The sequence below is a fragment of the Tupaia chinensis genome, unplaced genomic scaffold (genome assembly GCF_000334495.1).
Source record: "Tupaia chinensis unplaced genomic scaffold, TupChi_1.0 Scaffold000101_1, whole genome shotgun sequence".
NCBI lineage: Eukaryota > Metazoa > Chordata > Mammalia > Scandentia > Tupaiidae > Tupaia > Tupaia belangeri.
In genome coordinates, this window is record NW_006159565.1 from 9,491,214 (window position 1) to 9,509,648 (window position 18,435).

Below are 18,435 nucleotides of genomic sequence, written 5' to 3' on the forward strand. Positions count from 1 at the left end.
AAGAGTGTCCAATTTTACTTGGCCTCACAGTGGATTGAGAAGAATTATAATAAACTCTGTGTGCTGTTTTTCCTGCTATGAAATATTATAACACACCTTCTCTCAAAATTTGGCCCAGCTGTATTGATGCAGGGATGACACAACACTCTGCAATGCTGGAAGTCATATGGAGGATCAGGATTCATTTCTTGGGTTGACCTATACATGTCTGTCATGTATGCCTGTGATTCTGTCCTACTGAGGATGGTGGTAGATCATGGTGTGAGACCTTGTTGGAGGTGGTTGACTTTGTCTTTATTTCTATATATTTTTTTTGTGGAACAGATAAATTAACAAATTTTCCAAAATAAAAATTTGAAAAATAGAGTGTGGTAGTGCATGTCTATAATCCCAGCTACTTAGAAGCTAAAACAGAAGTATGACATTTGAATTTAGCCTGTACAACATAGCAAGACCTTGTTTCTAAATAAATTGCTTAATTAAAAAAATTAAAAACTTAAAGAATAAACCCTCATAGCTTAGGAGGAGATCCCTGGGGATCTTATAGAAAAGTAGGCTGTGATTTAGTAGGCTTGGTAGATCCAGGGTCTACAATTTAGGTAACAAGGCTGTGACTATCTCAATATATCCCTCAAGCCATTTGACTGACCTACATGACTGCAATTTTAATGTGCCTTGAATTCACTTCTAACTTATAGCCTGCTATATGGTTAGGTGAAGACAAGAGCCTAACACAAGCAAACCTGAGTTTACCTTTCCTATAATCTACTCCAGTTCAATTTGGTTGGCCCATGAGTGCCTTAGGACCTTAGTATTCTCTGGTTAGTCAATGATTTCTCAGTGTTCACACTGGATAGTAGTTCTGCAATAAATATATACCTTTTGGGACCAGCAGTTAGCCTAATGGCTATGTCGCTGGACTCCCATGTAGTCAACTGCGGTTCAAGTCCCAGACCTAGTGGCTTAAACTCAGGCCGGGCGCGTGTGCATGCGTGCCCAAGATCCCAAGAGGAGAATGGAGGAGAGGGGATTGCAGCATGGCCATCCCCCCTGGGGGGGTTATTTCTCACTTTCTGTCTCTCTGTCTCTCTCTGGCTTTCTGGCGAGCGCACGTACCCTATAGCGAAAACCTCTCCAAAAAAAGAAAAAATTATGTATATACATATATATATATATGTATACACACACACACACACACACATCTATCTATCTATCTATCTATCTATCTATCTATCTATCTATCTATACATATATATATATATATATACCTTTTCACCTCTCTCCTTTACCCTAAGGGAGAAAAGGAAAAGGAGGGCAAGAATATGATCATTTCGTACAAACTGATCCTTGTGACTCAAATATAAGATACTATATACGTGGAATCTTATTCCTGTAGCCATTAAAATGTACATTTATCTTTTAGACAAAAATCCTATACTATACACTTAGCAGTAGCATCTGTCTGCCACAGAATTTGCACTTACAAACCTTTTCCCAGTGAACCCGGTGCGGGGGGGATTTTAGGTGTTAGGGAAAAAATGGCAATAGAAAGTTATTTGAATGTTAAATTGGAATTTTTTGTTGCCTCTGAAGTCCAAACTAGTAGAACAATACTGACCTAGTTATAGCTTTAAAAACTGTTTCTGGGGGCCAGCAGGTGGCATAGTTGCTAAGGTGCTGAACACCCATATGATTGACCATGGTTTGAGTGCCAGATCTGGTGGATTGTGTTGTGCATGGGTGTCTAAAATCCTGAGAGGAGAATGGAGGAGATGGGATTGGAGTGTGGGCATCCCTCCTGGGGGTGATTTCTTACTTTCTCTCTCTCTGTCTCTCTAGCAAATGCATGCCCTAAAATGTCTCTAAAAGAAAAAGGGGGAGAGGGGGAACCAGCAGTTAGCGTAATGGCTATGTCGCTGGACTCCCACGGAGTCGACCGTGGTTCACGTCCCGGACCCGGTGGCTTAAAACTCAACACCGGGCATGTGTGCGTGTGTGCCCAAGATCCCAAGAGGAGAATGGAGGAGAAGGGATTGTGCCGTGACCATCCCCCCTAGGGGGTGATTTCTCGCTTTCTGTCTCTATGTCTCTCTCTGTCTGTCTGGCAAGCGCACACCCCCTATAGCGAAAATCTCTCCAAAAAAAAAAAAAAAAGACTGTCTTTGTTTTGCTGCTCTGTTTCCTTAAGGGAAAGGAGAGCTAGTTTCATTGGGATTTTTAAACAAATTTATTTATTTATTATCGTCATAATTTTGTTTATATTACATTGAATCACATATAACTTTATAGTGTATTACATTACCTTTTCCAGAAGGAATACCATGCGTATCAGTCAATACAGAGACATTAAAATCCCCATTTCATCACACTGGGGTTTTCATCACATGGAATTTACCCTTCATAGGAAGTCACAAAAGTATTCCAATGGAACTTCAAAAAAATTCAAAGGGACTCCAGAAGACTGTGTATAATATGGAATTAAAGTATAAGTTTATTTTGGCATAAAAAATTTTGAAATCTATACATAGATTTATTCATAATACACATTTTTCATGCACTTTTTGAAGACCCTCTCTTACATGGAAACCCCTCTGAAGCAGCACTAAAGCCCACCTGAGTGGTCAACTTCAGGCAACAGTCCCAGTGCAGATATCTCGTTCCTATCACCTACCCCAACTTTTGCAAGTCAAACCAAGTAAGAAGAGAAAGACAACAAGGTAAAAGAAAGAACATGGAACTCATCCTGGTCTCCTTCCACAGGAAAGGGAGACCCCAATCTCCTGTCAGTTTGAAGTTCATTCTCATGACCCCGGTAGCAGTCACTCCCCCTCCTCCTCTTATTGATTTTTCTCTCATATGGCAAAATAAATTGCTATAGTTTCGCAGGAAAGAAACAATTTCTCTCTTGTTTCCAAAACCTGTAGTAAATAAGTCCATTGCTTATTACACAATTTGTCCTTACCATCTACTTTCCAGGATGGCACAAGACTGAAAAAAAAAAAAAAAAAAAAGAAAATTAGAATCTAAATTGTTGCTTTAAAAAAATAAAAAACACAAAACTAATTCTTACAGAGAATAGTTAGATATGTATTGTCAGTTAGATATTTATGGGTACATTTTCAGTGGGTCTTGTTTTCAGACAAGTTGGAAACTTTCAAATTTCATATATAAAATGAATATAGGTACTAACATTAGTGTAATATTTAAAAATATATAAAGCATTGTTATATACTGTTTTCAAAACTCATTTCCCCTTTACAATAATCTAGGATGGGTATTATTTTTATATTCCACATTTTGTACATGAGAAACAAGAACTCAGATTTAGAAGCCCAAGGTCATACACATCAAGAAGGGAGTAACTTCAGACTCCAAATGCCATGCTCTTTTCTGATGCACCTTATTTATATCCTGTGCAGTGGTTTGGTCTCCTGTGCTGTAAAAGAAGCCTGCTTAAATGTGGCTTAAAAAAAAAAAAAAAAGGATCAAAATTGCCTGAGCGATACAGTTTAAGCCATCGGAAGACACTGTGTTCCAATCACTGTCTTTCATGTTTTGCCTGAACCCTGCCTGTCACCTGAATAAAAAATGATTAGAGCAGATTGCCACTAAAGAGAATTCTACTTTCCATCTAGGCAGCAGGGCATGATAAAAGAGGTCTTAAGGATTCTGGCAAATTAGAGCTGCAAGTCTGCATTTTTTTAATTTTGTGAGCTGATACAAATCACAAGGACCTGTCAGGAAACATTCGAGGTACTGGGCAATTCAACTTCAGATATAAGTGAAGAGTAAGAGCAGTTCACTGCACATCATAATTAAAGAACTCATTGTCTTCAGCAATTTCAGCTCCAATGGGACTGATTTTCCCTCCCCTTTTCAGTTTGGTATAAAAGAAAGAGAACCCCAAACAAATTTTTTGAAGTTTTATAATAGAACAATTTCTTGCAGTAGCAGTGCATGAGTTAGTTGGCTGGCAATTAAATAATTTGGGTCTAGACCTCACTTTTCACTTCTGATAAGTCAGAAAATCATACTGATGGCTTGATTTTTTTGATCTGGAAGAAAAAAAAAAAAAGAAGTGAGCTAGTCAATCTCTGAATCCTAATGTTAACATTCTAGAATTCTATAAAACATCTCATTTCTAAATGGTTAATTCATGGATGGAAAGCTTTTAACTTTAAATGGCCATTTCTGTTCAGTCTTCTTTAGATGAACGGTCCCTCAAAATGACTGGCAGATGCCTGGGTTGTAGATCAAATCAGTTCACTGAAGCTACTGCACACAAAGGAAATGAATTCAGTAGTTAACAGAGCAATTGTGTCTTATCTTGCTTCTGCCACCTTCTCTATGTTGGTTCAAGGTTGACATCCCTGTGGTATGCTTAGGTGACTCCTTTTGGTATCCCTTGCTTTTGTCTGTGATAAAAGCAAGCATCTCACTTGAACATATACACTATAATCACTTGTGGGTGGAATGATGTTTCACCCTAGTGACCCCAGATTACAAGTACTGCATCTCACAGGGGACATTCCACCCCCATTTTCCTCAGATTACAATGGTCCCTTTGAGGCTCTTTGCACATACTACTGTCATTTAATACTGACCATGACCTCATACCTACACAAGTCATTCATGTCTATGAAATTTCCTACCTTCATCATGGTTGACTGGAAGATTCTCTGGGCAAAAAATAGGTTACTTTCCCAAAATATTATTTATCAAGCACAAAATGAAAGTAAGGGAATACAACCAACCAGGATGCCTTCCATCCTGACCTAAAACAAGTTTTGCTATGTTTGCTGCAGGCTTTTCTCTCTTTCTATAATGAAATTATTTGCCAAAATAATTGAAACCTCACATACCTTTCCTATTTCTCACCTTCCATTTTTGGAGGTTGTCATGGGTAGAAGCTGCTGTGTCATTTTTATTCATATATTTATATTTTACTACATATTTGTGTATAGTCATAAACAATATTATATTGTGCTTTTAAAATTTACGCACAGGCTGTCACAATGCAATTTTGTTTATGGACTCAAAATCATATTTTTGAGACTTCTCTGCATCACTATATGTAAATCTAGCTGATCCATTTCAATCAGTGCACAGTATTTCATTATGGAAATGCAATATAATTTATTCATCTATGTTTCTATTTAGATGCTCAGATTTAGATTTATTAGTTTAGATTTAGATTATTTCCACCTCTTTTCTTTTAAGGTCCCCTGTTCTTATAAGCTAGAGTTTTGTCAATCGTGCATATTTAAAAATTAGAATACAAGGTTTTAGACTTATAATTTTTATTACATGTATCTCTACTCTGTGTTCAGTGGCATCACATCCCATCAACAGCTTGAAATCAGCCAGAATGCAAATAGTCATACCTTGGAAATCAGTCAATGCTACGAGCAAGGGCTTTTTATATTCCTGCAGTGTCAGTTTTCTTTTTGTTGTTTTTTGTGGTGGTTGTTTGTTTTTTGTTTGTTTGTTTTTGTTTTTGTTTTTGCCATAGGGTGTGTACATTTGCTGGAGAAAAACAGAGAGATACATAGAGAGAAAATGAGAAGTCACCCCCCCTAGGGAGGATGGCCATGACACATTCCCTTCTCCTCCATTTTATTTTGGTATTTTGGGCACACATGCTCATGCACCCAGCATGAGTTTCAAGCCAATGAATCTGGGACTTGGATCTCAGTTGGTTGGGTGGAAGTCTAACATCTTAACCACCATGCTATCTGCTGGCCCCAAGAACCAGTTTTTAAACATCTACCAGCATATCACTAATTATATCAGAAGGATGGGAATTTTGATTTCCTTATATCCGGCTGATGGTGATTGTCATATGCATGCAAACATGCACACAGTTGAATTATTTTTTTCACTAATCAATGGGTATGACAATGCCAGCTGATTCCTATTTTAATTTTCCTTTTTCTGATCATCAAAGGTTGAGTATATTTCCTATGAATCTTACTTATTCAACTTTCTTGTTTTTGAATTTCATAGTTTTATATTTATTCTCAATTCTCAATTTTACTGGCATTTTCTCACTCATTTGTGGGCATTATTTGCCTATTTCAATACTAATCTATCTCCATTGTATTCATCATCAATATATTCTATTACTGTGTGATTATATAGCTTTTTTGTTTTAACCTCTTCAAGGTGCTTTTAATCTTACTGTAAATTTTTATAAAGTTCATTTATTTATTTATTCCATGACTGGGCAAGAGAGATGAAAAGAGAGAGAGAATTCCTTACAGAGTCTTGATGCCACAACCCACTCTCAGCTTCTTCCATTCCATGTCCATGGGTATATGTACATCTGTTGTACTCAGAGAAGTTTCTGGACACAAATCTGGAATCTTCCTCTGTAGGTCACCTTACAGAATGTTGCATTACCACTGCAACCCTGTCAAGCCTACTCTCCCAATGTCTTTTTTAAAACTTATTTTATTTATGATACATTTGTTTTCCCCCATCTTTCTTCTTTCTTTACTTTTCTTTCTTTTTTCTTTTTTTTAAGGATTTTGCCATAAGGCATGTATGCTCGCTGGAAAGAGACAGAGAGAGGAAAAGTGAGAAATCATCTCTCCTGAGAGGATGGCCATGCTGCAATCCCTTGTTCTCCATTCTCCTCCTGAGACTTTGGCCATGCATGCACATGCACCCAATGTGATTTTCAAGCCATTGCATCCAGGGCTCAAACCGCAGTTGGCCATGTGGGAATCCAGCATGTTAGCCATCATGCTACCTACAGGCCCCCATATTTCTTATTTTAATAGGCCTCACCTGAGCTTTTCATAGCTGGTTTTTTAAAGAATAAGCTTTTGACTTTGTAGATTTATTTCATATGTTATCAAGTTATACTCTCCTTCTTTATTTATTTTCAATTCTTTTGGTAGTGGCAGTAGTCAATATGTGCTTCTCTTTTTTTGAACAATTTCTTGATAATAATGCTTAACTAATTCATTGAAAATTTTTTCTAATACATGCATTTTCCCCCTAAATACAGATTATATGCATCCTGTAAATGTTATAGATATTTTGTTATTTATTGTCCATTGTTTTTCATAAGTTCTATTATGATTCCTTAAATTGCTTATTGGTATAAATTATGGAAAAATCTGGAACTTTTTATTATGGCAAATATTTATTATGGAAATCTTTTTTTCTACTTTTTGTTTACATGGTAGAGAGAAAGAGAAAGATAGAAATTCCTAAGAAGGTCTCACATCTCAATTCACCTGCAGCCCCAACTAACCCACATAATGGACAGATGCACATGTACCCAACATGCTTAGGGAGGTTCTGGGATGTGAACCTTAGACCTTTCTCATGTGGGTTCAGTTGAACCACTGTCTGGCCCTTATGATGGAAATATTTTGTAATGGAAAATGTACTGTGAAAAATGTAGAGAAAGTATTACCAGCACCCAGTTTCAGTAAGTATGAAGTCATGACCAATCTTGTTTCAGTGATATCTACTTGATATTCATTTTTCCCTACTGGATTATTTTGTAATAAATGTGAGTCATTATATATTTTATATGCAATTCTTTAAGCATATCTTTCAAAAAGTGTTGTTAAAGTTCATGAGGGAACAAAAGGTTAATGTAATTTTGGTTAGCGTTGCATTGGTATTATAGATTTACTTGTCTATAATTAAAATCTTAATTGTATTGATTATTTCAATATATAGCAAACTACATCTTTTAATCTTTAAAGCAATTTCATTGTACCATTATCATCTAAACATTTTTTAAAATAGTTTTAATATAATAAAATATGCAATCAGGTTTAAATTTTTTGTCTCATTAATATTTACTTCTTTTTATAGTCAGAATTCAAATAATATGAATACAACATTTAAATGATTTCTTTAATTTCTATGAGTAGCTTCTTTTCCCTTTTCCCTTTTCCTTGTATTTATTTGTTAAAGAAACCACTATCTAGATTTTTTAAAATCACTTGAGTATCTATAGATATTAATATACTAATCTGTTTCCTGAATTACCTGTAAAATAGAAGTTCTAGAGTTTTAACCAACTTAAAATTTTTATAATAAAACTCTACAGTTTATTTTTAAAAATAGTAAATTCAACAGCTTAGATAAAATTAACCAATTCCTCAAAAACAGCCAACCACCAAATCTTATCCAAGATAAAGCAGATAACTCGAGTCCTGTAGTTAAGAACACTTCCCCCCAAAAAAATCTCTGATGTTACAAATATATTTATACAAACATTTTTTAAAAATTACATAATTATCTTCTGGGAAAAGGCAGAGGAAAGAACAATTTTCAACTTATTTTATGAGGCCAGAGTTACTCTAATTCCAAAACTAGGCAAAGATTGTTTAAGACAAGAAAACTATAGACTAATATATCCCTACTGAACATAGACACAAAAATGCTAAAAAATTTATAGTGAATCAAGTATAGCAACATGAAAAGATGTAATAATCCATGACCATGTGGAGTTTATCTTGGAAATACAAAGATTGTTCAAATCATTTTTTGATCTTTGAAAGACGAAATTATGTAATCCATCACTTTAATAAACTAGAGATCCTGGGAGTGATTTCTCACTTTCCTCGATATCTTTTTCTCTTTCTGTCTCTCTCTAGTGAGCATACACATCCTATAGCAAAAACTAAAATAAGTAAATAAATGAAATTAAGTAATTAGATAATTAGAACCACATGGTGCATATTAATCAAAGTATAAAATACATTTGACAAAATTCAGCATTCATTCACAATAAAAAGACTTAGTAGATTAAGGATAGATGGAAACTTCTTAAAACTGATGAAGAGTCTCAACGATAAAGACGCCCATGGCAAAAAGCATACTCAGATAAAAGTTTATCTGATGTACTTTGTGCTTTGTATATTTTGACTTGAACTACTCTCAGGAAGATCTATCCTTTGTGACATTACATACTTATTAAGTATGATAAAGGTAAAGACTCGAAATATCAGATGTTATTTACATAACTATAATATTTATTCTCCTTATGATCTTATTTCATCTTTATATTTAGTAATCTGCCTTTACAGCATGGTATACAGAAGTCTGAGCTATGAAACAGTGCAGATTGAATAATTTTCCTCCATTAAATGTGAATTGAAGTTTGTTTACTACCTTCAAATGGCTATTTTCTAGCCATCAGAGTTATTTTTTAAATTACTTAAGGGAAGACACTTTCTTGTGTTTGTTTTTAAATGCATAATTTAAAGGAAATTTTAAAAAGAGGGAAGAAAATAGAATACACGTCATTTGCGTTCATTCAACATTTCCTATTCTTAAGGATTAGTGAAGTATCTCACTATTAGGATTCTGCCATTCAACAAATCAGAAGTCCAAAATATTTACCTCCCATTATACTTTGCACCTGCTTAGTTCCCTTCAGTGCTGTTTGGAACCTAATTCATTTCTTCATACTTTCCACTTTTGCTTTTATTAAACTCATATTTTATGATTAATGCCCTGGAAAATGCCAGAAGATTTTTCTAAAAGATAGACAAAAGTGCTGTTATTTCTTCACTAAAAGAACATTACAGAGTAACAACTCTGAAGGTGCTAAGATTTTAGCACTCAGGGCAAAATCGTTGTAACCTAGCATTTACTCCCTGCTTGGGGATGATTGATGTATTTGTTATGGCATGTTAAACACATTGTGAATAGGGTCTGAACTTGTGCACGTGAACAGCCCAATGAAAATAAAGCACCATTTTTATATAAAGTATGACATTCCAAATCAAGGTGACCAATTCTAAAAAGATAGTTATTCAATACATACTAAAGTAGTAAGGAATGTATCTTCCCAGTTAAATCCATAAACCAGGTGACATTATCTTGTTCTTCATGAGGCAAGTTAGATAACCTTGTGGAACCATAGTGAACAACAACCTGGGAATTTCTGAAGAGTCTACGTGCTCTTCTTGCTTAGTTTTCCTATATGTTTTCAATGAAAGCAAACAGGACTTAACTCAAAGAGGATAATTTTGTATGATATAAAGGAGGAGAATGCGTATAATTTGTGCTTTTTTTTTCTTCAACAACCAGATTGCTCTGCTGCAACTGTAGGTTATGTGGTCAAAATCAACTTATACGTCCATTTGTAGTAACTTAAATTCACAGACTACAGAATTGATTTCTTATACCCAAAATCCTGGATATCCCATACTTTTTTAAAATTATCTCACTATACTCAACATAAACACATTCAATTGCTTTAACTTAATATTTGAGAAATCAGTGAGGACCAAAACTAGATAAAATACACACAGGGTTAAGAAAATACAGTGTAATGACTGAACCATTTTCAAACATATTATTTTATTTGGTTGACTCACTTTCTCTATGGCTACAAGGAACTTTAAGAGGAATCCCTACATAAGTGATCTGCTTTAGCTGAGATTCCATCTATTGCAAGATACAGACGTACCAACTGAACTTTAAACAGCCCATTGATCCTTCTATTGCACTCTTCTTATCTTCACAAATTGAATAATCAGTAAATAAATTTTTTCCCATACTATAACCCACTACAGGCAACATTAAGTATCCTAGAAAATGTACAGAAACAGAGTATTTTTTTTTTGGAGAGGTTTTTGCTATAGGGCGTGTGCGCTCTCCAGACAGAGAGAGATGGAGAGATAGAAAGCAAGAAATCACCCCCCAGGAGGGATGGCCACACCGCAATCCCTTTTCCTCCATTCTCCTCTAGGGATCTTGGGCATGCACGCACACATGCCCAGAGTGAGTTTAAGCCACCAGGTCCGGGACTCGAACCATGGTTGGCTACATGGGAGTTCAGTGACATAGCCATTATGTTAACTGCTGGTCCCAACCATGTTAGAAGATATTTCAGAGTAGTTATTTCTCACACAGTGTAAAAAGAGAAAAGTGTCATTTTAATAATCACATACTGAGGAAAAGCATTGCTGAACTCCCTTTAAATCTCTTTCTACCTACAGCCCATGACATTATTGAGGAGAGTTCTTGTAACAACCACTTAATTTCTAAGAATCTCATTCCCTTCATCTGTGAGATGTGTATGGTTATGCTTTGTCTTCCTGCTAATGGTTCTTTGAAACTCCCTACGGATTCATTAGGGCATTGGAAACCTCCTCAAGCTTGGGCTGGTCTACAGTGAAGAGTGATAATAATCTTCCAGGTAGTCTGAGGAGTTGACATTGAATTTTAGATATCATTTCCATATGGGCAGGATCAATGTAGCCCAGAAATGTTGCTTTTCTTTGACTAAACAAAGTAAGGACAGTAACTAAATATATTTTGAGATGCAGTTGGCAATACATGACTTGTGACATTGCTGGCCTCATTGTTAGGAACTCTGTGCTTTATAAAAGAGGAGGAGGAAGTGCAATATTATTTTTAATATTTTATAATGGAAGCTTCTCATCTACCACCCACTTCTTATCCTTTTTATAAGGAAATATATTTTTCTTTCTTGTTTCTTTGTATTCTTTTCTCCTAACACATTCCCACATATAAATTCAAAATCCTCCCTTTTCTATATAGCACTGCTTGGAACTACCTTGACTATCTCATCAAAGAGAATGGGTTGTGAAATAAATTAAATATCTTCCAAATAATATGGGAAGTTTGAATCAGGAATACGAGCTAAGACATCTTTCATTTGAGAGAAAGAAAATGGATTTAGCATTCTCGATATCATCCCTAGATAAATCTTTATAAAAAATGCTTTTCAACAGGTCTTATTAAATTGAAACTGTTATATGCAATACGATGAAAATCAAAAGACAAAGTTTAGAAAATTAAGAGTATAAAATGTTTCCTAATAAAAATAATTTGAAATAATTTTTTTTCCTTTTTTTTTTCTTTCTCAAATGTCATCATGGAATATAGTCAGTAGATTCAAACATTTTTTTTCTGTTCCATTGTGTTACTTCTCCAGATCCAAAGAACATAATTTTGGCAAATTATAAATGTTTTTTATTCACTACCAAAAAGAAAAGAATTAAAAGGAAAAGAATGTCACACTTATTCTTCACAAAACATGAAATCCTTTGGTGGCTATTTTGCTTTCTCTTATTTTGACCATATTCCCCAGTGTTTGAAAACTGCATCCCAGTTTAAATGAGAGCTGCTAAAATCTTGAGGGACATTAAAGATATCAAAAGTGCTAAAGTGTGAGAAGAGGGTGGGAAAGAGCAGAGGGTCAAACATAGGAGTAAATATATATGTGAAACTAGAGATGGAAAATTATTGATAACATACATAATTAAGTCACTATGCAGTATATTCTGGATGGATAACCAATTTTGGAGGCTGTGACGATGATTAGGGGATGAATGTAAATTAATTAATTTTAAAAAATTTCAGGAGAAAAAAATTCATGAAAACTACCTTTTCATGAAATTTTAAAATATGCATATTTGAGAACTGCAGTAAGCTATATAGTCCCAGCTGGGTGCTACTTTGTTGTATGTTCATTCTACTCACTGAGGTTTATACCTGGGGTCAGACTTGTGTTCATGGATATGTATATATCAGCTGCACTTGCTATTGGAAGTATTTAGATTAATTAAGTTCTTTAGCTAATAAATAAAATGGAGGGAAAGGCATAGAAAGCAACCGTGGATACCAGAGACAGTGTGGGAGGAAGGTGAGACACCGCAGATGGTGAGAGATAAGGAATCAAGAATGGCAAAAATAACAAAATATACAGGAAATAGGAAATAGAAAATTGTTTGTTGACGATAGCACGTATGTTGATGTGCTTGATTGAGTCAATATACAGTGTATTCTGGATGGGAAATCTCATTTTGTTTGCTGTGATGATGTTTAGTGAATGAATGTAAATAAATATATTTAAAGAAAAATTTAAAAAAATAAATGAAAGTGCTAAAGTCAAAAAATGACCTTGACTAAATATAAAGTTACCCAAGCTCCATTTAATTTTTGTGTAGAATATAGCTAGTCTGGCTAGGGTTTTGCTTGTTTCTTTGTTTGTAAAACTCTGAATGCCTGACAAGGATGCCATTCCAAAGAGCCTCTAGTCAGGGTAATTTGGGACAAGGAAAAAGGGTGTATTTCATTCAAATCTTCTTTGTTCACAAGAGCATAGAAAATAGGACAGAGAAATTAATATATCTTTGATGGAAATGTCTAGGACTTAATTTAAATAAAGCCCAAAAGATTAATTAATTAAATCATTAAACAGAGCTCATTTGATCTATTTTGCATGATAACATGCTTTGGAAATAGTTGTTAGAATATCATGTAAATGATGTTTAACCCAAGGGCGAAAAAGAATGAGGGTAATTAATGAGGAGAAATATTAAACTAGCATTTATTGAGTACTTATTATAAGCCAAGTACTCTTCCAAGTCCTTTACATGTCTTATCTTGTTTAATCGAAAAAACAATTATGTATTGTTATCAGTTCTTCATATAAGAAAAACAGAGCAAAGAGAACTTAAAGAAATAGTTCAAGGTCCCATATTTGGTAATCAGTTAAATCTATATATCATTCAGACAATCTGCTTCCAGACTCTGTGTTCTTTTTGGTCACAGCAATCCAAGGAAGGTGGTAGAATTAAATTAATATAGATTAGTAGGTGGTACTTAAAGATGTAATATTTAACATTGTCCAATTAGGAGCTTCAATAAAGGTTTCTTTCAAGTACTGACATGTAATTTTTCTAGAACTTTTTTTTTTTTTTTAATTTGCCAGAGAATGCATTACCTACTGGAGAGACAGAGAGAAAATGAAAAAGCAAATGCTCACCCATCATGGCAATAGTCACCCATAATCCCTTCTCTGACATTACTCCTTCTTTCTGGGATTTTGGGCACAAAATCACACATGCTTAACTCCTTTCTCAGACAGCCAGATCTGGGACTCGAACTATGCAGTTAGCCACATGGGATCCAGCCACCTGGCTGGCCCAGGGAACAACATTTTTAAACATGCCCATCACCAAACTAGCAGGTAGAAAGTAATTACTAAACTAGTTAATAAGCCTAACCAAATACCCTCTTCTGTGGTTTTGCAGAAGTGTCCCATTCTTAGCTATTGTGACTTATGCTATCGGTGAGCAAGTATCTGTGAAGTGATAACTTAAAAAAAAAAAGAAAGAAAGAAAGAAAGAAAGAAAGAAAGAAAGAAAGAAAGAAAGAAAGTGACCTAAAAAATAAAACATGGTGCTTGTGTTGAGAGTTCAAATAAGGTTATATTTCTAAATGTATTGGTTTTTTAATAAACAATAGAGTTTCAAAAAATTACAGTGTGAAATTTGGAATTTGGTTTTCTTTTCTTTTTTTAAGCTTCTTTCTTTATTTCTTCTGTGAAAGACAGCACTCCCTAAAAGGTCTTCAGGCTGTTATCTACTCTCGTCTCAGCTGGACTAGATCATGGACATGTGCAGACATGCACCTGATATGCTCAGGGATGTCCTGAGATACAAACCTGGGACTTTCCCATGTAGGTCCGGTGGTATTAGTTATACCACTACCCAGCTCTAGATGTGAGTTTCTGTAAGCAATCTTGCTTCAGTGAATTTTAAGTCAAATCTTATCACAAGGAAAATACCTTTTTAATTATATTCAATTGTACTCTATAGGGAAAACAATCTAGGAATGTATAAACATTTTAGGAATGGTGTTTGTGGACTTCCTTGCTGTAGAGTAGTGGGGAGTGGGGAGGATCCTAACAGAGAGAGAGAAAGATTTACTAACACTACTTGATCTCTCCCATCTCTCTTAAATATACTAGGTTAAAAAGTAAGAGGAAACAAAAGAATGAACATTTATCAAGCTTTTATTCAATGTCTAGAGTATTTTCTCCCTAACCTGAGAAACTCAACCAGAGGACCCATGACAGATTTGTTATATTCTTTCTGTAGCAAACTAGTTAGCCAACTCGTCCTTAGGTAGAAGGATGTCTTGAGTAAAGCTGGTTCTATTTTTTAATTTTTTTAAATTTGTTCAGAGATGTTTTTGTTATAGGGCTAGAGAGATACAACAAGACAGAGAGACAGAAAGCATGAAATCACCCCCCACAGGGATGGCCATTCTGCAATCCCTTTCCTCCATTCTCCTTTCAGGATTTTTTTTTTTTTTTAGAGTAATTTTTGCTATAGGGTTCATGTACTCACTGGAAAGACAGAGAGAGACAGAGAGAGACAGATTTTGGGCATGCACACACATGCATAAGCTTTAAACTTTCCAGACCAGGACTCAAACAGCAGTTGATTACGTGGGAGTCCAGTGACATAACCACTATTCCACCTGCCAGTCCCCTTATTTTTTTCATTTAACTTTAGTTTTAATTTTATTTTTAATTTTTTTTTGCCTTTGCAATGTTTGGAAGCTGGTTTCTATTATAAATTTTTTTGAAATTATGGTGGGTAGAACGTGAACAACTTCTATATTGAATTTAATAACACATTTTGTCAAAATTGAGGTAGAGATGGAGTTTAAGGCATTCTGTTTCTTTGTTTTGTGATATGTGCCTAAGAAGGCATTTCAGTTATGTGTAGTTTTCAAAAAGTACATGAAGAATTTGTATTATGAAAACACTATGGTAAGTTTCAAAAAATTTTGCATGAAAATAAACTTGTACTTTGTTCCATTTTTCCACAAAGTTTCTGAAACCCTTTCACAAATTCTTTTCAATTAAACATGAAGCATTCTCCAGGATAGAAAATATTTGTCCACAAAATAAATACTGGCAAATTTAAGAAGAATGAAATCATATCAAATATCTTTTCTGACCACAGTGATAAAATGCTGTAAATCATTAACAGGATTTTTTTTTTAATTCACAATATATAAAATTTAAACAAAATGCTCCAAACCAATCAATAAGTCAAAGAAAAATATAAAAGGAAAAATGTTAAATATCTTGAAGGGTTGGACAGAGATGCAGCAATATAGGATGCTCTGTGAGGTTGACCCACATGGTGAGGTTTCTGGTTTATATCCTGAGACCTTCTTGAGTACATCAGGCCATTTTCTGGGGCTAGCTGAGGCTCTGGGTAGATTGGGGCATCATGAACCTCTCTCTCTTTCTCTGTGCCTCTCTCAGTCATGGGGGGAAAAACATGTGTGTGTGTGTGTGTGTGTGTGTGTGTGTGTGTGTGTGTAGAGAGAGATTTTAAATATCTGAGAATCAGGATTCCTGATCCAGAGAAAATGGCCCCAGTGGAATGGAGCCTTAAAGTGTCATCAAGAGTAATTGGAATGAGACTGTTGACAGCTTTCATGTCATGAACCTCTCCAAGTCCTTCCTCCATGACATCTATGCCTATGGTTTTGAAAAGCCTCTGCCAATCAGCAGCAAGCCATTCTTCTAAGGATTATGATAAGCCCCATCTGGGACTGGGAAAATGGCCACATTTGCCATATCAATTTTGCAGCACATTGAATTGGATCTAAAGGATCCATAATTTCAAAAAAATTTATAATAGAAACCAGCTTCCAAACATTGCAAAGGCAAAAAAAAATTAAAAATAAAATTAAAACTAAAGTTAAATGAAAAAAATAAGGGGACTGGCAGGTGGAATAGTGGTTATGTCACTGGACTCCCACGTAATCAACTGCTGTTTGAGTCCTGGTCTGGAAAGTTTAAAGCTTATGCATGTGTGTGCATGCCCAAAATCTGTCTCTCTGTCTCTCTCTGTCTTTCCAGTGAGTACATGAACCCTGGATCACCCAGGCATTGGTCCTGGTATCCACTAGGGAACTGACTCAAGAGATACAGAAAGTGGTCATGGCATGGAAAGATTACAAGGGTGCCCTCAATGTGCTTGTTGAAATACAAAAGCTACACATGGAAGCTCCCCATATCATCAGAGGTATTCCTGGCCACATGTTTTAAATGCTTAACCAAAGTTACCTGTTTTCCAAATATAGTGAGATGTTTATACTATAAGAAGTTAATGAGATGTTAAGCTACGTATTCAGATCTATGACATATTCCAACGGCTTAATAGCAACTCAATAGTAAGTTGCAATGCTTTCCAATGGGCTTGAGTTGACCAAGAAGTTCATGAGGCATTATATTCAGATTCTTGTCGAGAAGCGTTAACCCTAGGGAATATCTGTCAATTCTGCATCCATGTGGGATGAGAGGAGTGGAAGTGGTACATGTTAGGAGACTTGTATGGAACCCTGATCATCATCCAGGTGACCATCTTCATCAACACTTGAAGGAAGGTGGACTGGCTCACTGAGAAAATACATACCTGAGACATCATTGTCTCTACCATGCATGAAGTTGTGAACCAGAAAGAAATGTAATTATGAAGCAATCCATTTTGATTCTAGCAGAATATTGATTATCACTGACTATCTGGACAGAAGCATCTATTGTATGTGGAGCAGATTTCTTTAGTTATCAACTAAGACCTTTCCACCAAGAGGGAAAATTATATTTACAGAACTGGTCGTGGTGGAATTTTGGCTATAAAGGTGTGGCTATTAACATGGGGACAGATGAAGACTTCAAAGGACTTTCTGAGACATTGAAACCTACTGTGTCAGCTGTACTGAGGAGAGGCCCCCTTCGTTTTTGTTGACCTCATCTAAGACAGACTGTCCTGCTACCTAATTAATCCCAACCAAGGTTTCGTCCTGGAGAGAGCTAAGGGAGCAGATGGAGGGGAAAGCAAAGGGAGCCAAGGGATAGATGTCACTTTTTTTCCACTTTGAATGAAAGTCACTTTTTGAGGCAAAAGAAGAAAATGTGAACAATGTGAAACCTTTTCTTTGTCATAGGCTCTTTCCCCAGGTGTCATCTCTTCTCCCAAAAAAACACTGATTCATATTCCTAACCAAGTCACCTCTAGACCCAGAGACTCTCCCTACCCTAGCTGAATTCCTCTGAAGATGATCCCAGGGGCTATGGTATGTCCCTCAGACTCATTTAGTGGACCAAATATGGAGAGAAAGATAAGCCAAGTGAGGTTGTATCCAGGTGGAGGGAAAAACAATAGAAAATGGCAGCTGTTCTTGCATTGTTTTGTGTAGTATGAATTGATTCAAGAAACAAACACAAAATTCTGAATACAATGACTTAGAAACTGAGTAAAAAAACATGTATGTGTTATATATTCTTGAACAAAAATGGACACCCAATATACCAAAATTCATGGAATGTAGCAAAAGCATTTGTAGAAGGCAAATTTATAGCCAAAAACGTCTATACCAAAAAGAAGACAGACCTCAAGTAAACAACCTAACATAACATCTAAAGGAGCTAAATATTTAAGAATAAACTAAGCCCAAAGTTAGTAGAAAAAAGGAAATCATGAAGGTCAGGACAAAAATAAAAGAAGTAGAAGCTAGAAAACTATAAAAGAAATCAAGAAAACTAAGAGTTGGTTTAAAAAATTCGACAAAATTTTAACTAGACTAATTGAGAGAAAAATAGAGAAGACT

General features: G+C 35.3%; 1 pseudogene; it reads left to right on the forward strand.

The window, feature by feature from the left end:
* The window catches only part of LOC114006935 (eukaryotic initiation factor 4A-I-like), a 29,297-nt pseudogene extending 11,692 nt beyond the window's left edge, over positions 1-17,605 (forward strand).
* The last annotated feature ends 830 nt before the right edge of the window (positions 17,606-18,435 follow it).